Genomic DNA, 25,131 nt, shown 5'->3' with positions numbered 1-25,131 from the left:
ACCGAATTGATAAGTGATAACCCTCCGACAAGTCTCGGACATTGGGTGGGGGAGGGTCCTATTCTCTTTTCTTTTATTCTGAGCCTTTGTAGTTCAGTGGGACGGTACAAATGTTTTGTAAGTTTTTTTTTTGTTGAAAACTATCTGATCATCTATTTGGGACCCTTGTATTTCTCTAAGATTATTTTAAGATTTAATGGCGTTACGATATTCTATCGGTCATATCTCTACTACTTTATAAGGACGCAACGAGGGCGTCCACCACGGCTTCACCACGGCTCCACCTTACATCGCAGCAATCCCCCCGCCCCGGCTCTCCTCTCCCTGCGCCGAGGCCGCAATCCCCGCCGCTCCGGCTCTCCTCGCCCCCAGATCTTGCCCGCGGCCGTAATCCTCGCCGCCCCGCTCTCCTCGCCCCCAGATCGACGCCTCCACTATTGCTGATATACCAGACCAAGCAGCTGGAGCAGACCAAGATGTCGCTCGAGGAGGCTAAGCTGGAGATGGTCACGCTACAGTAGCAACAGCAGGCGAGCAAGAGCCTCGCGTCCGCCCGGCGCAGCGGCGTGCTGGAGCAAAGGAGCGTCAGGGACCTCATGTTCGGCGGCGCGAACGAGGAGATCATGGTCCTGCGAGCGGAGCTTCGGGCGGCGGTGCAGGGCGAGGAGAGGAGCCGCAATGCGCTGGACCTCTCCGCCGCGCTCTCGGACGTGACCGTGGAGGCCAGGCAGGTCAAGGCCTAGCTATCCGAGGCGCAGGGCGAGCTAGAGGCCGCCAACGCGGAGGCCGTCCGGTTGCGCGCGGCGCTGCACGCCGCGTCCGACGAGCGCGACCGCTATAGGCTCGAGGGCGACGAGTGGGCGGCGACCTGGGGTGACAAGGAGCGCGTGCTCCTCGACTGTGTGCGCGCGTCCGAGGGCGACGCGAGTCGAGCGCGGCAGGAGAGCACCAAGTTGGTCGAGTCACAGCAACACAACCCTCAAATCTCTAATATTATCAAATCTCTAATGATTCATTTAGGGCCTCTTGAATTGTGTTCATGGTTCAGGGATCAGGATCATCAGGCCAAACTATTCCAAAGAAAATTTCAGACATGAGATACTCCAATATTTCCTGGACATTCATTCTACTACTATGTTTTGTTTTGATGGCAGAAGCAGAGTACATGAAGTACAAGGATCCAAAACAACCTATTAACTCTAGAACAGGGATCTTATTGGTAGGATGACCCTTGCTTAAAAATTGGCAAAATGACATAGATAGAACACCGGGTTACATCTGCAAGTGTCATGAAACAATACTTGGTAAGTTCAATATAAGTCTAGAAGGTCTTATTTCACATGGCTTGTTTTTGGGTGATAAAAACAAATGAAGCATATGGTACTCCACAACTATAGCTACCACTGTTGTATTCTTCTATAAAAGGTTGTCGTTGTGTTATTGTCCTACCCAAATATGTTGTTATGCAATTTCTAATGTCAAACTTTCAGGTTGTTCTAAAGGAAGCATCTTAAGTGGTGGTGGAAGCGTTCCTTCTCCCTAGGCCAGTCCTGCAATTTGGGTGAACATGGTCAATGAATTCCAGAAAGGTGCCTTGTCAACACGTCTAGGAATGAATTCAATTGATTAATGGAATCGATGATGTTCATGGTAATAACAATGTCTACAACGCCACTTTATTCCCTCATAACATCGGACGTGCCCAATCTATAACGCAATCTGTGAGTAATATATATTTGTAAAAGACTTGAATTTAATAATACCATCATTTTTAGAGTTAGAATTCTATTAAGATCATGTGTTCCACTTGCTAAATATTTAATTGGATCTTGTGGTAAAAAGGCATATCATCAGAGTACTACTTTTACATATAAGAAAAAATGGTATCCACAAATATGTGCAAAATAATACTGCAAACAAGCCAAAAGCAGCTCCCACCAAATATAGAACTGTAGAAAAATGTGACGACCAAATTGAGTATCTAATCTTTCCTTATACATTTGACAAGAAAAGAAAGTGTTGCACCATATCAGTAGTGCCCAGCGCCCCAGCCTATGCGTTTGGTCTCCCTAGGTAGAGACAAGGGGGCCAAAAAATCAAAATGGTTAGTTCAGCAACAAAAGGACAATATTGGGCTTGACGACCACCAAGGCACCAACCAAACATAGCACAACATCCTTCATAATGCTCAAACTTTCAATCTTTGTGAAACAAACATGAACTTGGCAATTGATCCCAAACAGAAAATGCTTGATTTATGAGTGAAGGCACTGAGGCCGGCGGGTGGAGACGGCTATAGATGCCAACATACTGAAATAATGCTGGTCTGGAGCAGAACTAGGAGCAGTCCAATATTGTCCTTGCATGGAACAATGGAGAGAAAAGCAATATCGTGTCGTCCCCGCAGTTGGTGTGGATGTGTGGAGTTTGCCCTGAATTCAGGTGTTTAGTTGGCATACAAATGTTGGTGATTAGTCTACGTGTGCATCTCTTGATCTGTTGTAATTCAGTCTGTTGGCTACAAGCAAGCAAGGTTCTACAATAGCTACCTAGACTGATTACTTTTAAATTAGACAACTATATATCTTCAGCTTGGTTCGGTCAACCAGCATATACATTGAACTTAATGCGAACTTTTTTATTCTTAAATGGGGATACTCACTTCTACAATAAACAGCTTACTTGACATTTAAATTTGAACCAAAGAAAAAGATATCTCCTAAGCACATATTTTCTTCTAGGAAATAGTAACAAGGTTGCTTCTGTAAAACAAGCTTAAAAAAGAAACATGTCTATACAATTAATAGAATTGCTCCTGGGACACGAGCTTCAAAACGAAACGTGTCTACAACAAATTGTGTATACGCATTCTTATTTCAGTTCAAGAGCCAAGCAGAAAAATGCTCTTAATAACATTGTGTTTCAACATGTCTTCACTTACAAAATGAAGGTTTCCTAAGTACTTGTATTTCATAAGTGCTTCACTTGCTGTGTTGAGGTGCATACATTATTCATAAAGTAATAGTCTGCCCAATCGCTTGTAAAATAGTTTCATTGTTCGTAAGTAGCATTCTGCTCAATCTCTTGCAGTATGATTGTGGAATTTCCCTTGTGCAAAATGGTTGATAGTGACATGCGAGAGTTGTAATTGATAAGGGGTATTGCCCCTAGATCTAGACAGGAGCGTGATCGAGCAGCAACGCCAAGCCTATAGCTACAACGGGGGAATTTGACTAAATTCGGAAGCGCACCCATATTGGAGGATCTACGGCGCGTGGTGGCCGAGCCGCGAATCTCGAATACCCCACGACCACGCCGCAGATCGCCGCCCCGGCTCTCCATGTAAGGCGCGTCCGTGACATCAATGAGTTTGTAATTTATTGTGATAGTCTTAGCATCAATGAGTATCCGTTTGAGTTGTAAGACTTTGTGATATTTTCTGAAGATTTGTATAAGTTTGTAATTTATTGTGATAGTCTTAGCATTTAAATGATGCAATTGACATGACATTATTAAAATCAAGTATAGAAGTCTGCATGGTATGATGGTTATAATGTAGTGGTGAAACAACTAGATTAAAAGAACAAAAATTATGTTTGGTTAGGATCACAAATGGATTACGAAACATTTTCTCATAACAGTATAACACATATTCGCACATAAGTTATCTTAGTATTATATATGTTTCCGTTGCAACGCACGGACACTCGCCTAGTATAATATAACCGGACGCTTTTCTCCCCCCGGTCCGGCTGCAGCTGCACGTCGGTCTCCTCTCCTGTCCCACCTCTCTGATCGATCATTGCTGATCTGTCTCCTTTCGGAACTAATCATTGTTTATCTGTACTGCCCTGCCCAGTCCCGCCTTGTTCGGCCAGCACAATTATCGCATAACCATATGAAATCAATTTTAATCCAGTGCTTAATTAGCGCTAGAGAGCATGTTTATCTTGTCTCTGTCTGTTGGGGTCGGTGACGCACGCACGTCCTGCCTTTTTGTCTAACCTAACCAAGCCTTTGCGACTACGATTCCTTCAGCGTTTTGCGCTCGTCGTTTTAACTACTAGAGAAACTGACATCAACTTTCATATGATCAGAATTTACAAAACAACAGACTTGTACAAAAACCGGAATTGCCCTTGTGCTGCATTGGCCACTGGACTCAAACCCAACCGCGCCCTGTCGTTACTGAGTACTGGCACTCGTTAGTCGTTATGTCCTGCGAGGTTAGGTGGCGTACAGGTACAGCACAACAAATCGGCTACTTGCTGAAGCTACACAAGAGGATTTGATGATGAAGTTGGTGTGAATGCTGTCTCTGGTCATGTTGCAAGGTGTACTGAATGCTGCCTTTTTTTTCTTGTGTCGGCTAGAATTGTGATACCGACACATGCACGCAATTCGCTGTACCGTCAATGGTTTTTCGCTGTACCGTCAATGGTTTTCTCTAGTCAAAGTTGATTCGCTGAATGTTGAACGCACATGCTTTGCTCCTTTGTTCGCTTTTGTAGTGTTCTTATACTCAGCCTACGTGGCCTTATGTAACATTATCATGTGTTGGGAGTGGGACCATGGTCTTCGCGTATATTTTTTTTAACTCTAAGAACTAGTTTGAAAACCTCATTTCCTAAAAACAAATTAGTTCATTTTTTCTTAGAAAAATAGAAATTTATTGAAAAAATGAAGTTCTCAAACTAACCCTAACTATGTGATATTCTCATCCATTGTTTCATCATCGTTGTTATTGCAACTTTGTTGTTTTTTCTAGTTTGGTTTTCCCTTCCTTTTAGTATAATCGACAGTTGTTGGGGTGAAGGCAAATACACCCCCTCTCGCTCGCCTGGATTTCCACATCAACGTATCATAGATCGAAGGCCCCGTCGGCAAGCTTTGCTAGCCAGGGCCGCAGACATCTCCCATGCGAAGGCCCAGGCGCCCCATCAGAGCCCATATTATCAGTTTTTCCAGCCCGAATCCACCAAAATTTGGAGCTAAGATCGGCACAATGAATCATAGCATCGAGCTCCGTGTTATGACTTGTAGCGCTGAGTTTGGTGTCATAAACTATGACAACGAGCTAATTGTTATATTGACGCTACATCTCTCAGCAATGTTATGCAGCTCGACGCCGTTGCTTGTGATAGCGAGACCTATTACCTCAACATTAAACCCAAGATTGAAAAAAAGTACAACACGTGTGAGTTTAAACGGGATTTTTTTATATAAAAACTAAAATAAAAAAATAGGGAGCTGTGTGCGCTCAACCCTATCAAGCTCGTGTTCGACGATGGCATCTATGTTTACTCTCCAACTTCGGATCGTGAGTTTAAATGGAACTTAAGATGTCGTCTGCGCTGCGAACCTCGTGATAATAAGCTTGCAACCTCATCTCTCTATTTATAGGCTGCACAATAGAGACCCACCAATCTCATCTTGGACTGAATACCCCTGATTAGTACGTACGAGAGGTCAAGGGCCCACTTCACCGTTGGGTTAACTAGTGGAGATCAATTCCAACATGACCATGCAAAGCATTGTTTACACTATTTTATAATGTATGATAATATTTACTTCGTTTTTTATTTGTCGTATTATTTATGGTGTGGAATTTACAACTAAAATAAAATGAGAAAGACCGCTGGACATATAAGGGCTTGTTCGGTTAGCTCCCAATCCACATGGATTGAGTGAGATTGGGTGAATTTAAATCCCAACTAAGTCAAACCCTTTTTTAATTTTTTTCTAATCTCATCCAATCCATGGGTAACGGGATTAACCGAACAAGCCTAACCGGACACTTCTCCCCCGGTCCGGCTGCAGCTGCACGTCGGTCACCTCTCCTGTCCTGTCCCACCTCTCTGATCGATCATTGCTGATTTGTCTCCTTTCGGAACTAATCATTGTTTATCTGTACTGTCCAGTCCCGCCATGTTCGGCCAGCACAACGGTGGTGCAGCACCGAGCTGTGTACCTCTGGTCTCTGATACGGAGCTAGGCTATTGAACACCATTATCGCATAACCATATGAAATCAATTTTAATCCAGTGCTTAATTAGCGCTAGAGAGCATGTTTATCTCGTCTCTGTCTGTTGGGGTCGGTGACGCACGTCCTGCCTTTTTGTCTAACCAAGCTGGTCGTTACTGAGTACGATTCCTTCAGCATTTTGCGCTCGTCGTTTAACTAGAAATTGACATCGACTTTCATATAATCAGAATTTACAAACAACAAACTTAATACAAAAACCGGAATTGCCCTTGTGCTGCATTGGCCGCTGGACTCAAACCCAACCAAGCCCTGTCGTTACTGAGTACTGGCACTCGTTAGTCGTTATGTCCTGAGAGGTTAGGTGGCGTACAGGTACAGCACAACAAATCGGCTACTTGCTGATGCTACACAAGAGGATTTGATGATGAAGTTGGTGTGAATGCTGTCTCTGGCCATGTTGCAAGGTGTACTGAATGCTGCCTTTTTTTTGTGTGTGCTAGAATTGTGATACCGACACATGCATGCAATTCGCTGTACCGTCAATGGTTTTTCGCTGTACCGTCGATGGTTTTCTCTAGTCAAAGTTGATTCGCTGAATGTTGAACGCACATGCTTTGCTCCTTTGTTCGCTTTTGTAGTGTTCTTATACTCAGCCTGCGTGGCCTTATGTAACATTATGATGTGTTTGGAGTGGGACCATGGTCTTCGCGTATATTTTTTTAACTCTAAGAACTAGTTTGAAAACCTCATTTTCCCAAAAAAAAATTAGTTCATTTTTTCTTGGAAAAATAGAAATTCATTGGGAAAATGAAGTTCTCAAACTAGCCCTAACTATGTGATATTCTCATCCATGGTTTCGTCATCGTTGTTATTGCAACTTTGTTGTTTTTCCTAGTTTGGTTTTCCCTTCCTTTTAGTATAATCGGCAGTTGTTGGGGCGAAGGCGAACACACCCCCCTCGCTCGCTGGATTTCCACATCAACGTATCACAAATCGAAGGCCCCGTCAACAAGCTTTGCTAGCCAGGGCCGCAGACATCGCCCATGCGAAGGCCCAAGCGCCCTCTTCGCTCTGACGAGCCGAGGCGAAGACCATCAAAGACTGCAGGGACCGGATGACCGAAACCACGAAGACCTCAAGGCTTTGTCCCCCTTAAAGCAGGAAGGGGCCCATGTACAATCTGTAGGGCTGGAAAATAAGCTCGAGGCTCGCGAGCCGGCTCGAGCTCGGAGCGGCTCGCGAGCCTCAAGCGAGCCGAGCCGAGCCTGTCTTTTAGGCTCGTTCCCGTAGCGAGCCGAGCCCAGACGACTCGCGAGCTCCGTCAAATTACTTAATATGTAGAATAATGATGGATATTGGCTAATTTTATAGATTGTCAGTTTGTTCCTTAGCGTTTCGTGATAGATATATGATAATTAATAATTTAGATTGCTCATACTAATGAATGATATCTTTATATTTCATATTTATATACTAATAATTCACTATATAATGCAATTATATAATATCAGGGTGTGGCTCGCGAGCCGCCTTCGAGCCGAGCCGAACCGAGCTTGGTTTCTCAGCTCATGAAATGGCCGAGCCGAGCCGAGCTCGGTCAGCCACCGAGCTGCACCGGCTCGGCTCGGCTCATTTCCAGCCCTAACAATCCGGCCCATATTGTATGGCCCTGCACGCAGGTCGCCGTATGTGCAGAGTGGGTTGGCCACGTCTGTAATAAAGTATGATATAATAACATGCAGTAACCACCCCGTGAGGGAATATTCCGGTGATAAACTAGGTAACTGAGGGTCTAATTATCCTTGACAGGGTCAGGCGGTCCCTCAGTTACCTATAAATACCCCCGAACTGTGTCAATGCGGGGGGACGGAAAGAAAAAATGTTGTTGCCCTAATGCCTTGTGTTCAGAGGCATCAAACTACTCTCTTTTCTTCCTATTGGATTTTGCTGTCCTCGGATTAAGCAAGTTCCAACAGCAGTGAATGAGGAAAATGTTTGTTTGGAATATATAATCCAACAAATTTTGAATATGGATAGATTATAATTTCAAACAAACATCTCCTTATTCATTTTAGGAGAATGATATTTTCAACCCTGCTTTGCAGAAGCAAAACCACAAATGGACCTTCGAAAGCAGGGTATCAAAAATTCTTTTTAAATAAAATGACTAAATAGTGGCAGGACAGCTTAATTTTTGTACTTTGCAGGATGTTTGGTTTCTTTAGTCACCCTTTGTTGACACCTTTTTCGGGCGCCAATCACTCAACACGAACTAGCGGCGGTGCTCTCTGCGCAGGGACGAACGGTCCGTGGCCCGGGGCCAGACGATCCGCGGCCTGACGCGAGGCTAGGGTTTCCTGCCTGACGACCGGACGGTCCGCACGTGCGCAGGGGCGGCGGAAGGTCGCCGGTGGCGCCTGGATCTCGCTCCCGGGAGGGACCCCGTCGGGGAAGAGAGATCCTAGGAGTTGTCTAGGCTCGGGCAGGCCGACCTAGACTCCTCTAATCGACGTAGAGTCGAAGAGAAGCAGAGAATTTGGGGATTGAGAGGCTAAACTAGAACTAGACTAGAACTACTACTAATTGTACAGGAAATAAATGCGAGATAGAAGTATTATTGATTTGATTGATTATATAAATCGGTCGTATACCTCTCTATTTATAGACGAGGGGGGCTGGACCCTTTACAAACTAATTTTCGAGCTAATTCCGCGAATCTAGCTAATAACCGTAGCACAAAACTCGGAACCCCAATCTGCTATGTGCACGCGCGGACCGTACGGCCTCAGGGCCAGACCGTCCGCCGCTCAATTTAGTGCTCAACATATGCCCCCTGTCTTTTTGGTGGAGCTGAGCAAACCAAAAGCAACTAACTCGATGTGATTACATCGGTTATCTTAGGCATCTTGCCACATACTAGGATGGTACTGTTTGAGGAAACACCCATTCAAAGCCTTGGGTAAATCCTTGCCTTGTAATGTTTGTAGTAAATAGGCATTACCAGACATTACCTGTTTTACTTTATAAGGACCCTCCCAGCTTGGCGACCATTTCCCAAACTTCCGGTCTTTATTCCTTAGAGGCAGGATGGTCTTCCACACCAGATCCCCTAGTTGAAATGACTTTGCTTTGACCTTCTTGTTGTAGGCCCTGGCTACCATGATCTTGTCCTTTTCTATTGCTCCCAAAGCTATCACCCTCTTGTCGGTCACCTCATCAATATTATCCATCATTGAATTATAATAATCAATGACGGTTAGATCATTTTGTCTGGCGAACCTAAAACATTCAAACTTATTTCCACAGGCAACACTGCTTCCTGCCCATAGACAAGCTCAAAAGGAGATACTTTAGTAGCACTATGTTTAGATATTCTGTGAGCCAATAAAGCTTCGGACAAAATCTTATGCCAATGCTTAGGATTATCAGATATTTTCTTTTTTATCAAGTTAATAATTGTCCTATTACTAGACTCGGCCTGTCCATTGGCCTGAGCATAATACGGAGATGAATTAAGCAACTTAATTCTATATAATTTAGCAAATTCACGTACCTCTTTTGACATAAAAGAAGTTCCTTGATTTGTAGTCAAAGTCTGGGGAATGCCGAATCTATGAATAATATGCTCAGTTATGAACTCAATTACCTCCTTGTGTGTCATGTTCTTCAAAGCAACAGCTTCAGTCCATTTGGTAAAGTAGTCAGTGGCAACTAACACGAACCGATGCCCCTTTGATGATGAAGGATGAATTTCTCCTATAAAGTCTAATCCCCATCCTCTGAAAGGCCAAGGCTTGATGATAGGATGTAATTCGGCTGCAGGGACCAACTGTAGGTCGCCGAATTTTGGACACACTTGGCATCCTTTGTAGTACTTGAAACAATCAGCTATCATGTTAGGCCAATAAAAACCAGACCTTCGCAACAACCACTTCATCTTTGGAGCCGATTGATGGGTACCACAAATTCCTTCATGTACTTCGGCCATGGCTAATATAGCATCATCTGGGCCCAAGCACTTAAGCAGGACGTCGTTGACTGTTCGGCGGTAGAGTTCATCACTCATCAAAACATACTTGAAAGTTGTACGCCGAATGTTCTTATCTGTCCTGATATTGGGATTTTGTAAACAATTAGTTATGGGCGTCCTTTAATCACTTACATAAGCTTCATTATCAGCCGAATCAATTAGGAGAACTTTCTTGGTAACCCCGTACAGTCCGGAGTCTCTACTCGGACGGTCTGCAACCTAGGGAATTGGCCCTGCACTGGTTATCAATTTTTCAGTGTTGTGAAATCTCCCTCGCTTTATCCGATAACCTGATGCATCTTGTGCCAAATTGTTAGCTCTATGATTCTCAACTCTAGAGATATGCCGAATATTGAATTCGTCAAAAGAATGAATTATGCCCCAACATTTTTCAAGGTAACTATTTAGAGTACCATCAAAACATTGATATTCTTCTAACACCTGTTGGACGACCAGCTGAGAATCACCAAATGCCTTCACATGTTTTACTCCCATACAATTTAAAGGTTCCAAGCCGAACAAAAGGGCCTCATATTAGGCTTGATTGTTAGTGCAATAAGTTTTCAATCGGTTAGAGAAGTCGAAGGAGACATCACTTGGCGAAACAAGTACGATGTTAATTCCTTGCCCTTCATTGCAAACCGATCCATCAAAATATAAAGTCCAAGGAGTAATAGTGAGGTATGACATGTCTAGTTTATGAGTATCATTAATCCGATGTTCTACAATAAAATCCGCTACTGAAAGGGAAATGTGCCCTTGGGCCATTTCTAAGTATTTTGGTGATTAAGTGCCCAACACAAATGGTTTAAGTGTAAATTGTGCAAAATGGTGGATGAAGTGCAAATCATCAATAAGGTATGATTCTAGACTTAATACATTGTTTTTTGTGTACTAACATATTTGTCTAAGTGCTAGAATCGGAGAAAATACAAAAGGGAAAAGACTTGGCTGGAGCAGCCAAGACTCTGCGCAGTCTGGGTGCACCGGACTGTCCGGTGGTGCACCGGACAGTGTCCGGTGCGCCAGGCTGGCATCTGGTCAACTGGCCGCTCTCGGAAATTCGTCGGCGGCGTACGACTAAAATTAACCGGACTGTCCGGTGAGCCAACGGTCGGCCGCGCAATCTGTGCGTGACGCGTGGCCGAGCCAACGGTCAGATGGGGGCACCGGACTGTCCGGTGTGCACCGGACTGTGTTCGGTGCGCCAACGACTCGAAGTCTTCAACGGTCGGCTGTGCCAATTTAGGAAGGCGATCTGCACCGGACAGTGAACAGGGGATGTCCGGTGGTGCACCGGACTGTCCGGTGCGCCACTCGACAGAAGGCAAGAATTGCCTTCCAAGAATGCCTCCAACGACTCCTAGCTGCCTTGGGGATATAAAAGGGACCCCTAGGCGCATGGAGGAGTAACCCAAGCATACTTTGAGCATTCTTAGTCATTCACACTCCGTCTTCGCGCACTCGATTGACTTTCTTAGTGATTTGAGCCCCGTTCTAGTGGTGAACTTTGTGCTATTCATTTGAGCTCAAGTCTTGGCTGTGTGTGTGCGTATTACTGCGGATTTCTGTGTGTTGCTTCCCTCCCTTACTCTAGTGCTTTCACTTTGATCCTTATTGTAAGGGCGAGAGACTCCAAGTTGTGGAGATTCCTCGCAAATGGGAAAGAGTAAAGAAAGAAGAACACCGTGGTATTCAAGTTGATCATTGGATCGCTTGAGAGGAGTTGAGTGCAACTCTCGTCCATTGGGACGCCACAACATGGAGTAGGCAAGTGTTATACTTGGCCGAACCACGGGATAAATCATCGTGTCTCTTGTGTTTGTTCTCACTGTGTCTATTGTGTTTCACAAGAGTTCGGTCCTTAGCCACTTGATTTCATTGTGCTAACACTTAATCAAGTTTTGTGGCCTTAAGTTTTAAGTTTTTACTGGATCACCTATTCACCCCCCTCTAGGTGCTCTCAATTGGTATCAGAGTCGTTCTCTTCACAAAAGGGACTAATCGCCCGAAGAGATGGATCCTAAGGGAAAGGGGATGGTGGTCAACGATAAGGAGGAGTCCATCTTCAACGAGCCGAGGGACGACAAAGCCAATGACTCCGGCTCGAGTCAAAAGAAGAAGGATGGGAAGAAGAGACGCATCAAGAAGATAGTCTACTACAACAGCGACGAGTCTTCCTCTTCCCAAAGATACAATGACGACGAGAAAAAGAAAACGATCAACTCAAACTTCTCTTTTGATTATTCTCGCATTCCGCATAATTTGAATGCTCATTTGCTTTCCATTCCTCTTGGCAAACCCCCACACTTTGATGGAGAGGACTACGGATTTTGGAGTCACAAAATGCGTAGCCACTTGTTCTCTCTTCATCCAAGTATATGGGAGATAGTAGAGAATGGAATGCAAATAGATAGTACAGATAATCCCATGTTTATCAATGAACAAATTCACAAAAATGCACAAGCTACCACTGTTCTATTAGCATCCTTGTGCAGGAAAGAGTACCATAAGGTGAGCGGCTTGGATAACGCCAAGCAGATTTGGGACACCCTCAAGATCTCGCATGAGGGGAATGATGCCACCATGATCACCAAGATGGAGTTGGTGGAGGGCGAACTGGGAAGGTTCGCAATGATCAGGGGGGAGGAGCCAACCCAAACATAAAACAGGCTCAAGACCCTGGTCAACAAAATCAGGAGCTATGAAAGCACGAGATGGACGGACCACGACGTCGTCTGGCTTATGCTAAGGTCCTTCACTATCCTTGATCCTCATCTTGTAAACTCTATTCGTGAAAATCCTAGGTACACCAAGATGACGCCCGCGGAAATACTCAGAAAGTTTGTAAGCGGGCGAATGATGATCAAGGAGGCAAGATATGTTGATGAGGTGTTGAATGGCCCAATGTCGATCCACGAGCCTCAAACCGTTGCTCTCAAAGCAACAAGTAGCAGGGAGGCACTACCTAGCAAGGTGGCGCAAGTTGAGGCGGCCAGGCTAAATGAGGATGAAATGACCCTCATCATCAAGCGCTTCAAAACGGCGCTCAAAGGTCGCAAGGAGCATCCCAACAAGAGCAAGACAAAGGGAAAGCGCTCCTGCTTCAAGTGTGGTAAGATTGGTCACTTTATTGCTAACTGTCCCGATAATGATAGTGACCAAGAACAAGGAAAGAATGGGAAGAGAGAGAACAAGAAGGTTTACAAGAAGGCTAAGGGCGAGGCACACCTTGGAAAAGAGTGGGACTCGGATTGTTCTTCGTCCGACTCCGACGACGAAGGACTCGCCGCCACGGCCTTCAACAAATCGTCTCTCTTGCCCAACGAGCATCACACCTGCCTCATGGCAAAGGAGAAGAAGGTAAGCACTCGAAATACTATTACATATGCTTCTTCATGTGATGATGAATCTAGTGATGATGAAGTAGACTACACAAGTTTATTCAAAGGTTTATATAGAACTAAAATTGATAAGATCAATGAATTAATTGATGCTTTGAATGAGAAGAATAGATTGTTAGAAAAGCAAGAGGATCTTTAATATGAAGAGCATGATAAATTTGTAAGTGTGCAAAAGTCTCTTGCTTTAGAAGTTAAAAGAAATGAAATGCTTTCATGTGAATTATCTACTTGTCATGAGTTTATTTCTAGTCTAAAGATTATCAATGATGACTTAAATGCTAAGTTAGAAGTATCTAATAAATCTAGCTCATGTATTGAACATGTAGTAATTTGTAATAGGTGTAAGGACTTTAATGTTGATGCATGTGTTGAGCACCTTACTTCTATTGCGAAATTAAATAGTGAAGTGGCTAGTCTTAATGCCCAACTTAAGACTAGCAAAAATGACTTTGATAAACTAAAATTTGCAAGGGTGTCTACACTATTGGTAGACACCCCTCTATTAAGGATGGACTTGGCTTTCGAAGGGAAGCCAAGAACTTAACAAGTCATTAGGCTCCCATCTCCGCCAAGGAGAAAGGGAAGGCCCCTATGGCTAATAGTGGTCAAAAGAATCATGCTTTCATTTATAGTGATAAAAAATTCTCTAGAAATGCTTATAGGAACTATGCTTATGATTCACATGCTATGACTGCTTCTAGTTCCTCCGTTGTGCATGGTAGAAATATGCCTAGGAAAAATGTTGTTCATATGCCTAGGAAAGTAAGTAATGAACCGTCTACAATTTACCATGCTTGTAATGCTTCCTTTGCAATTTGTAGTAAGAATAAGAAAGTGATTGCTAGGAAGTTGGGGGCCAAGTGCAAGGGAGACAAGACTTGCATTTGGGTCCCAAAGACGATATAACTAACCTTGTAGGACCCAACAAGAGTTGGGTACCTAAAACCCAAGCCTAATTTGCCTTGCAGGTTTATGCATCCGAAGGCTCAAGCTGGATTATCGACAGCGGATGCACAAACCACATGACGGGGGAGAAGAAGATGTTCTCCTCCTACGTCAAGAACAAAGATCCCCAAGATTCAATCATATTCGGTGATGGGAATCAAGGCAAGGTTAAAGGACTAGGAAAGATAGCTATTTCATCCGAGCATTCCATATCTAATGTGTTTCTAGTTGAGTCGCTTGGGTATAACTTGTTGTCCGTTAGTCAATTATGTAATATGGGTTACAATTGCTTATTTACAAATGTAGATGTGTCTATCTTTAGAAGGAGTGATGGTTCATTAGCTTTTAAGGGTGTACTAGACGGCAAACTCTATTTAGTTGATTTTTCGAAGGAGGAGGCCAATCTAGATGCATGCTTAATCGCTAAGACTAGCATGGGCTGGCTGTGGCATCGCCGTCTAGCACATGTGGGGATGAAGAACCTTCACAAACTTCTAAAGGGAGAACATGTGTTAGGTCTAACAAATGTAACTTTCGAAAAAGATAGACCTTGTGTAGCTTGTCAAGCAGGTAAACAAGTGGGAAATGCTCATCACAACAAGAATGTAATGACCACATCAAGACCTCTGGAGCTACTTCATATGGACCTCTTCGGACCCGTCGCCTAACTCAGCATCGGGGGAAGTAAGTATGGTCTTGCTATAGTTGATGATTTTTCCCGCTTCACTTGGGTATTCTTTTTGCAGGATAAAACAGAAACCCAAGGGACCCTTAAGCGTTCCTAAGGAGAGCTCAAAATGAGTTTGAGCTCAAGGTGAAAAAGATAAGAAGCGACAACGGGTCCGAGTTCAAGAACCTTCAAGTGGAGGAGTACCTTGAGGAAGAAGGAATCAAGCACGAGTTCTCCGCTCCCTACACACCACATCAAAATGGTGTGGTAGAGAGGAAGAACATGACCCTCATAGACATGGTGAAGCGTCCCGATCCTTTGGGACTCAAATGTGATACAATTACTAGTCCTAGGAGGCTAGTAATCACATTCATTACTTCAAATAGTTACAGAGTCTGAATAATGTTATTACAATACCGGGGATACAAGCTCGAAAGTGAGCCGAAACAAAATAAAGCGCAGTGGAAGATAAAATAGCCCAGGCCACAGGCAGAACTGGGTGAAGACACAACCCCATCAATCAAGCATAGCAGAAAAGAAGTCTTCAGCGGCTGAAAAACATAAATAAATCTGGGTGAATACACTAGGTATTCCGCAAGCCCACCCGGCTCCCGTAAAGAGAAAGTGACCTATATTGTACATGCTTATTATGGTGGAGTTGAAGTCATACTTTTTTAGAGAAAGGCAGTACTCAATAGTTAGGGTTTTCCCAAAACAATAGAAGTAACACTTGCTTGACCACCACTGAGCTTCCCGCTCCCGTGGTACTACTTTCTTTCCAGAACATACACACACATTTCCCTGTTCCCAGTTGTAGTAGAAACACTAATTGTCATACCATACCAGACTCGTCCATACTAGTGGACACGGACTATTCGAATAGGTTTAGACTTTGCGCAGAGGGGTACACTTTACCCACTAGTCCGGCTCTGCGATCTCATGGCCAATGAGACCCGAATCCGAAACTCTTTCCTTCCTTGTACGTCCGAACCTTAATGGTTATACCGGAAGGAGTCAGGCCACCACCATGTCCAAACCGGACAAAACATTCCCCTTCCTTATCCTCCCGGTGCTACCCCAGCCTTCATAACCCTGGGGTGGGACCGTACGAGTTCAGATTGAGTGGCTGCCCACAGAGCCTCAAGTGGTTGTACTTTTTGAGAGTACAAGTAATGAAAGATGACAAACCGGTCCTTATATGAGAGGACGATCCTTCTGCTCACGCCTAAACCAGCTGAGCCAACACCTTAGGCCCTCCCCTAAACCAGGGAGTCCCTGATCATCCTACTTCACTAGGTGATGAGGGTGAGTACCCTTCATCGCACTCTTTTTGGAAAACATTTCACTTATACCCCTTTTTACTTGCCCCATATCTTTTAATCGAAATAATAGTTAATGCGGGCTCTCTCATGCTTACCATGCAATTCGATTCCCATCCCATAATCCAGGCATAGGCAGTGGTAGAGAGAAATAGGTAAATAATGCATCAAGGGAAGGATGGACTTGCCTTCGTCGAAGCTTTCCTGGCACAAAAGGTTAATCTCGGAGGGGTCGGGTTCCTGCCCTTCTTCTGGAGCTAAGAGTTCCGGAGGATCGGATCCCTCTTCCGCTAATTAAACATAGCCAAAAACAATACATCAAACATGGTGACCTTTGTGGAGTGTGCAAATTGTTATACTTTATTATTTTTGTGCCCTAATAATTTATTTAAACTATTTTTGGTGCATAAAATATCAGCATATAAGTATATATGGGAAAATGGGAAAAAGAAAATGGGAAAAGAAAAAGAAAAAGGATTTCCTTTCCCTGTGGGCCGGGGGGGATTTTCGGCCCACTTGGGCGCGGGCGCTCGCGCGAGCGAGGCTGGCGGCCCAGCTGGCCCAGCTGTGCGGGGGAGACGGCGGGGGACGGCGTGGAGGCGCGGGCCCACCAGCCAGGGAGAGAGGAGGGGGCTGACGGCGTTGGCGACAATGGAGGGGGGGGGGGAGGGGCTCGACCGGGGTTCGACCGGCGGTGGGGATCCGCGGCGGTTCTCCGCCGTCGGTCCGGTTTTGCGACGGGGAAGCGGTGGCGGAGCATGAGTGGTAGATGAGGATCACAGGGGCGGGGCTAATTTCGCCTGCAGGGGCCTAGGGCGGCCGGTCCGCGGCGGCGAAGCCGCCGGTGAGTTTTCCAGCCGAAATAGAGTGGGGGAGGTGGCGTGTCGTGAACGTGGAAGTGTGGCGGAACTCTTGGCACTATTTAATTGAACGGAAGGTCGCCAGGGAGGGAGAGGGGAGCTTACCGGAGCGGTGGAGGGAAGCACGGCGGCGCTGCTAGCTCAATTGAGCTCGGGGAGGGGTGGAGGAGAAGGCCGGGGCTGGTGTGGAGTGCTCGGGCTCGGCTGCCCCTTTTATAGGCGCCTGGGAGGGGGAGAGGGATGGAGAGGACGGCGAGCTCCGACGAGCTTCCATGATGGCGGGCATGGAGCAAACGGCGACGAGACGGCTCGGGCAGGCTGAGGATGAGGGGACGGCTCGGGCACAGTGGCGGGGTTGTCGCGGAGGCTGGCGAGCATTGATGGCGAGGCGACAAGGCGAGGGGTGCTCGGCGGCGATCGCGCCGGTGAGGGATGGGCGAGGGAGAAGGAGCTGACTAGTGGGGTCGGGCTGTCAGCGGGAGAGGTCCGCGCGAGAGAGAGAGGGGCGGGGCGCTGACGGGCGGGGTCGGGCTGTCAGCGGGCGGGAGTGGCGCGCGGTTTGGGCCGCCTGGGCCGGAAGGAGAGGGGAGGGAGGCGGGCGCGCGCGAGCTGGGCTGGAAGTCGGCCCAGCCGCGAGAGGGGAGAGGAATTTCCTTTTTCTTTTCTTTTTCTAATTCTTTCCTTTTTCTTTTCTATTTTTTGTGTCATTTTGTTTCTTTTTCTCTTAACAAAAATTCTCTAAATGACTTGGTGATAAATGTGGTCTATGTGAGGTGCTTCAAATCATTTTAAGTATATGCAAATGATTGGGTGACCTAGGGGTAGGGTTAGGGAGAAGAATAAAACCAAGGGGGGGAGATTAGGGGGGGTTAGGGTTTCAAACCTGGGTTGGGATTTTGGGATGTTACAAACCTACCCCACTTAAAGGAATCTCACCCTCGAGATTTAGACTGGATTTGGGAAAAGGTAAGGGTATTCCCTCCTCAAGAAGTCCTCACTCTCCCAGGTGGCTTCCTCTTCTCCTTCTCTGCTCCACTGAACTTTACAGAGCTTTACTTCTGAGGTGCGGGTCTTTCTGACTGCCGAATCAAGAATCTTCACTGGTTTCTCACGATATTGAAGGTCTTTCTGAATCTGCACTGTCTCTTCCTCGAGGTGACTTTCTGGTGCTTGCAGGCATTTGCGGAGCTGGGACACGTGGAATACATTGTGGATGTCGGACATGGATTCTGGTAGTTCCAGGCGGTATGCGGCGGGTCCTACCTTGCCAATGATGGGATAGGGACCTACAAAACGTGGGGCTAGCTTCCCTTTGACTTGGAACCTCCTGACACCACGCATTGGAGAAACCTTAAGGTAGACGAAGTCTCCTTCCTCAAATCGGAGTTCCCTCTGCCTATTGTCCGCGTAACTCTTCTGTCGACTCTGAGCTTCAAGCAACCTTCTGCGGATTAGTGCAACTTTCTCCTCTGCCTCCTTGACAAAGGCAGGTCCTTCTAGTGCTTTTTCCCCCACGTTGGACCACATGAGAGGGGTCTAGCATTTTCGTCCATACAGTGCTTCGAATGGTGACATCTTGATGCTGGACTGATAGCTATTGTTGTAGGAGAACTCTGCGTAGGGTAGACTGGACTCCCAACTTCTATCAAAAGCTAACACACATGCTCTTAAGAGATCTTCAAGGACTTTGTTGACTCTCTCTGTCTGCCCATCTGTCTGAGGGTGATAAGTGTGGGGGATAGATATCCCCCGGGTCCACTAAAGGAGTAAAAGACCTCACGAAAGGCCCAAGAGCCCAATAAATCGTAAGGTCATTCCTTCGTGGGCCTGAGGAGAAACGACCAACAAAGCAGAGAAGACGTAAGACTGGACTGAAGCAAACCCAGACGGCCCACAACGTCGAACGAGTAAATCGCAACAGAGACCCGACTTTCCCGCGCTGAAGCCCCCATGCAACAGAGCCATGCGAGGATAAGTCGGCAAGGGTTACGTAGGGATAAACTCAAGAGGTTCACTATCTTTCAGCTACTCGTTGTTATCATGTCCACGTGTACTACCCCACGGTCGAGTATATAAGGCCTAGGGGGCACCCCTTCAGATGGATCGACCCTATTTTACTTAGCCACCCACGTAAACTCTCTGTGCCTTCAATCCAGAGAGCCCCCCTTGTAACCACACTCGAATACTCACCAGGACGTAGGGTGTTACGCATCTCTAAGCGGCCCGAACCTGCAAATCTTGTCCACTGTCCCTCGTGCGATCGACACGAACCATTTTGCTACAGTCGTTGACACCGTCCTACTCCTAAAAACACCTTGAGGGGTAACCCCGGGTGTGCGGTCGGACCCAAAACACCGACAGCTGGCGCGCCAGGTAGGGGGTGTGTCGACGATCCAAGCTAGCTCAATGGCCGTCACCTTCCGCAGCAAGATCACCGTGCGTCCCGGATCTGTATTCTGCTTCGGGACAATCTCATCTGTAGCGGATGAAGAGGGAATTCTACACCGCATCGCAGATCTGCCGGAAAAGAAGTCTCCTCCAACGAACTCCAAAAATGCTGGAAAGACGCTACCTCCAGCTCTTCGGAAGAAGATCGTCTCCGGAAAGGCTGGAGCTGGAAGCTCGCTAACCCGGAAGACTCCGCTGTCTACTTCCCCGACGAAAGAATGGACACGGATCGCGAGGAAGAAGGAGATCAAGGAAAGGCAAGTCGTTCTTCCCGTTCCTCCGGCCTCAAAGGAGAACGGAAAGAAAGTCGCCGCGACAGCAGCACCATTCTACCCCGACGTCCTCTTCATCGGGAGAGTGGAGTCGCCCGCCGTCTCTGACGACGAACCAACCGTGCCTGGAGAAGAACCACCTCAACGAGAATCCCGCCGACGGAGGAACCGACACAGAAACGTTCGACGACATCACGCGGCCGGAGAACGGGATCCGGAGCAGCCTGTCTCGCGAGACGAGGTCTCAGAGATAGGAGAAACTCCGGAGGAACGCGTCTTCAGAGAACGAAGGAACTCCCGACGACGTGATCGCCGACGGACTCAGGAGCAAGCCGAGCAAGATGCGAGGCAACGCCGGGAGAATCCGCTCTTCGGGCGCAACCTGAACCCCGACTTCGCCCGAGCTATGAACACGCCAAGCGAAGTCGAAGGCGTACTAGCTCGGATAGCTGATGGACTTCCTCGGACTCCCGACGCCGAAGGATACCGACGACTATTCACTCAGGCGGCCAACCATCTTCTACCGCTCGCTCACCCGCCGAACGACCTACGACACGCCATCAACAGTCGCCGAGACGCGCGAAGCTTTATCAACGCTTCGCGCGAACGGCGGCATGAAAACGAAATTCGCCGTCGGGAGGAGTATGACCGAGATCATGGTTTCTCGACTCAAAGCCAGGCCACCAGGACTGAGTCGGCAACAGCTTCAACTGGCGGTACCACCCGGGGACGGTCGAGGAACCACAACCACCACTCCCCTCCCCGGGACAGACGTCGTCCCCGCCGACAGGAGGACACGTGCGGAGTATCCGCTCTTACTCCGCGCCTTAGGGCCATCCAATGGCCTCCCAACTTCAAGGTATCCAATGTCGATAAATATGAGCCTAAGCAGGATCCAGGGGGTTGGCTAGCCGTCTACACCACCGCCGCTCGGGCTGCCGGGGCATCTGAGGACGTCATGACCGCGTATCTGCCCATCGTCCTTGGGCAAGATGCGCTGCAGTGGCTACGACATCTACCCCGACACTGCATCGACGACTGGGGAGACTTCAGTCGACGTTTCACCGCCAACTTCCAGTCCCTCTCCGACAAACCAGCGCAACCATGGGACCTCAAATCCATCAAGCGCTGGGGGGACGAGACTCTCCGGTCGTACCTCAAAAGGTTCCAGACCATGAGAAACCGTATCCCCGAGGTCACGGAGGCGGCCGTGATCGAGGACTTCTACAGAGGATCCAATGACTCGGCTTTCGTCCGAGCCATACTACAAAAGGCGTCGACTACCTCCGAGGAGCTGTTCCGGGAAGCCGACCTATACATCACCGCCGACGAGCGGGCCCAGGATCTCATCGGGGGAGCAAAGCCTACACCAGCAGCACTGCGACGTGACGCGAACCAACCATCCGACAAACGCTGGGAGAAGAGGCCTCGTGAGGAAGTACACGCCGCCGGACCACCCGCCTCTCGCGCCCGAGGAGGACCTCGTGGAGGCGAGCGCACGCTGGACGACATCCTCGACGCCCAGTGCCCGTACCACAAGGACATGCGCCACACTCTTCGTAACTGTCGGGACTTCAAGCACTCCGTCGGGCACGGCCGACCCTTCCAACCTCTACCGCCTCCTCCGCCCAGGGGAGGACCAGATGAACCACGACAGCCCCATCAGCAGGAGGAGGGGGGAGGAGGAGCTTTCCCACGCGTTGATAGGGAGGTCAACGTCATCTTCGGCGGACATGGGTCGCAGGAGAACAAAAGACAACAAAAGCTCAACGATCGCCAGATACTGGTGGCGACCACCGGCCCTCCCGCCCCATACCGGTGGTCGGAGCACCCAATTACTTTCACTCGGGAGGATCAATGGCTCAACTTCGACCATCCAGGCAAATACCCGCTCCTTGTCGATCCGGTGATCCGAGAGAGCCGGGTAAAGAAGGTGCTAGTGGACGGGGGGAGCAGCATCAACGTCACTTTCCCCTGGACACTCCAAGGCTTGGGAGTTCACCTCAAAGAGCTCCACGAGTCAGACACTCCTTTCTTTGGCATCGTGCCGACGGAAGGGGAATACCCGCTGGGCCACATCTACATGCCGGTCACCTTCGGAACTCCGGAGAATTACATAACCGAGTTCCTGAGGTTCGAGGTGGCGAACTTCGACTGCGGGTACAACGCCATCATCGGGAGGCCGGGACTGGCCAAATTCATGGCCATTCCGCACTATACATACATGGTACTGAAGATGCCAGGACCGCAAGGAATCATAACTGTGCGCGCTGACTTCCAAGGCGCCGCAGAATGTTTCCGAGTGGCCATCCAAGCAGCCCTCACCACCAAGCCGTCAACGGTTCCTTCTACACTGGCGAACTCTAAGCCTGAGGAGGACCTTGCAGTATTGGCAAACGAAGCTCAGGCCACGACCTCTATGCGGCCGACTGAAGAAACCAAACGAATCAACCTGGGGTTTGCTGATGAGCGCAAGACGGCCATCATCAGCTCCAGTTTGAACGACAAATAGGAAAGCGCGCTCGTCCAGTTCCTACAAGATAACCGAGACGTATTCGCATGGCAACCTGCGGATATGCCGGGAGTCCCAAGAGAACTGGCCGAGCACAAATTGAAGGTCTATCCTCAGGCGAGGCCGATCCGGCAAAAGCTACGTCGTTTCACGCCCGACAAGAGAGAGGCCATCCGTGCTGAGTTAGCTCGCTTGGTCGCGGCTGGATTTATTAGAGAGGTATTACACCCCGAGTGGTTAGCCAACCCTGTTCTTGTACTCAAAAAGAATAAAGTGGATTGGCGCATGTGCGTCGACTATACTGATCTCAACAAACACTGTCCGAAGGATCCCTTCGGGCTCCCGAGGATAGATCAGGTGGTGGATTCCACCGCTGGGTGTTCTGTGCTGTCTTTCTTAGATTGCTACTCCGGGTATCATCAGATTAGTTTGGCAAAGGAAGACGAGGAAAAAAACGGCGTTCATCACTCCGTTTGGTGCTTTCTGTTATACCTCCATGCCGTTCGGCCTCAAAAACGCTGGAGCGACTTATCAGAGAGCCATTCAAACATGCTTAGCCGATCACTGGGGCAAGCGTGTGGAGGCTTACGTAGATGATGTGGTGATCAAAACAGAGAATCCGGAAAATTTCATCGAAGATTTACAGCTGGTTTTCAACAGCCTGAGAAGATATAGATGGAAGCTCAATCCTGAGAAATGTGTTTTTGGGGTACCAGCAGGAAAGTTGCTCGGGTTTATCGTCAGCCACCGGGGAATTGAAGCTAATCCAGATAAAATTGAAGCTATCATGAAGATGGAAGCTCCTCGGTCACAAAAGAAGGTTCAACGACTCACTGGATGTATGGCAGCTCTGAGCAGATTTATATCCAGGCTGGGAGAAAAAGGTTTGCCGTTTTACAAGCTACTCAAGAAGGTGGATAAGTTTCAATGGACTTCAGAAGCACAAGACGCTCTAGATGCACTGAAGAAATTCTTGACAACACCACCAGTACTGAAACCACCCCGGCGAGCTACGCCGACTCAACCGGCTGAAGATTTGTTGCTGTATATCTCTTGCACGACTCACGTGGTAAGCACTGCGTTGGTAGTCGAGCGAGTAGAAGAAGGGCATGCCTACCCAGTACAACATCCTGTTTACTTCATCAGTGAAGTTCTAGGCCCCTCGAAAAAAAGTATCCTCAGGTTCAGAAGCTATTATATGCAGTACTTCTAACTGCCCGCAAGCTGCGTCACTACTTTGACGACCACAAAGTCATAGTAGTTACTGGTTTTCCAATAGGGGACATTCTTCACAACAAGGAAGCCATTGGCCGAATAGCCAAGTGGGCTTGCGAGTTGGGATCCCATGATATCGAGTTCCGACCTCGCACGGCCATCAAAACTCAAGCACTAGTTGATTTCGTATCAGAATGGACAGAACAGCAAGTACCAGACAATCCAGAAACGGCAGAAGTATGACGAATGTATTTTGATGGCTCGCTGAAGCTGCAGGGAGCAGGAGCAGGGATTCTCTTCACTGCACCTGGAGGCGAACACCTCAAGTATGCTCTCCAGTTGCTATTCCCGGCCTCTAACAATGCAGCCGAGTATGAAGCTTTGATACACGGATTAAACATCGCCACGTCACTGGGCGTCAAGAGATTGATGGTATATGGAGATTCTCTGGTAGTCATCAGCCAGATAAACAAGGAATGGGATTGTTCAAGTGATTCAATGGGAAAATACTGCGCTGCCGTCCGAAAGCTGGAAGATAAATTCGAGGGTCTGGAGTTTCATCATATAGAAAGAGATCGGAACACGGCGACCGATGTACTGTCCAAGCTCGGATCCGGTCGGACTCAGGTCCCGCCCGGGGTCTTCGTGCAAGAAATTCTCCAGCCGAGTATCTCAATGGATCAAACAGAAGAATGCAACATCATAGATCAACCCGAGTCAGACTCTGATGACTGGAGACGACCGATTATTAAGTATATAAAGAATGAAGAAGAACCAGATGACAAGAACTCGGCAGAGCGCATTGCCAGACAATCAGCTCACTATACACTCATTGGGGAGGTATTGTACAGGAGGGGCGCGTCAGGCGTCCTCATGAAGTGCGTTCTCCCGTCCACCGGGAAGCAACTTCTGGAGGAAGTCCATGCAGGGCAGTGTGGAGTACATGCAGCATCCAGGACACTAGTCGGGAAGGTTTTCAGGTCAGGATTCTATTGGCCGACGGCGAAGAACGATGCAGCCGAGTTAGTTCAGAGATGCGAAGCTTGCCAATACCTGTCAAAGCAACAGCACATGCCAGCACAGCAGCTATAGACCATACCAGTAACTTGGCCTTTCGCATGCTGGGGACTGGATATGATTGGACCTTTCAAGAAAGCTCAAGGAGGATATACCCATGTATTGGTGGCGATTGACAAATTCACTAAATGGATAGAGTTCCAGCCCGTTGCTTCTTTAACCTCTGCTAAAGCCGTGGAATTCATACAAAGCATAATATTCAGATTCGGGATACCCAACAGTATCATCACTGACTTGGGATCCAACTTCACCAGTTCAGAATTCTTTGACTTCTGCGAGCAAAAGAGCATTCAGATCAAGTACGCATCTGTAGCACATCCAAGAGCCAACGGGCAGGTTGAGCGAGCCAACGGAATGATATTGGAGGCACTCAGGAAAAGGGTCTTCGATAAG

General features: G+C 47.6%; 1 pseudogene; it reads right to left on the bottom strand.

The window, feature by feature from the left end:
• Positions 1 to 235: 235 nt before the first annotated feature.
• LOC103655650 (uncharacterized) overlaps positions 236 to 25,131 on the bottom strand; it is a 55,105-nt pseudogene continuing 30,209 nt past the window's right edge.

This window comes from Zea mays, chromosome 4, assembly GCF_902167145.1.
Source record: "Zea mays cultivar B73 chromosome 4, Zm-B73-REFERENCE-NAM-5.0, whole genome shotgun sequence".
In the NCBI taxonomy this organism is placed as follows: Eukaryota; Viridiplantae; Streptophyta; class Magnoliopsida; order Poales; family Poaceae; genus Zea; species Zea mays.
The sequence above is the reverse complement of the archived record's forward strand: the minus strand, read 5'-3'. Positions and strand labels throughout refer to the sequence as shown.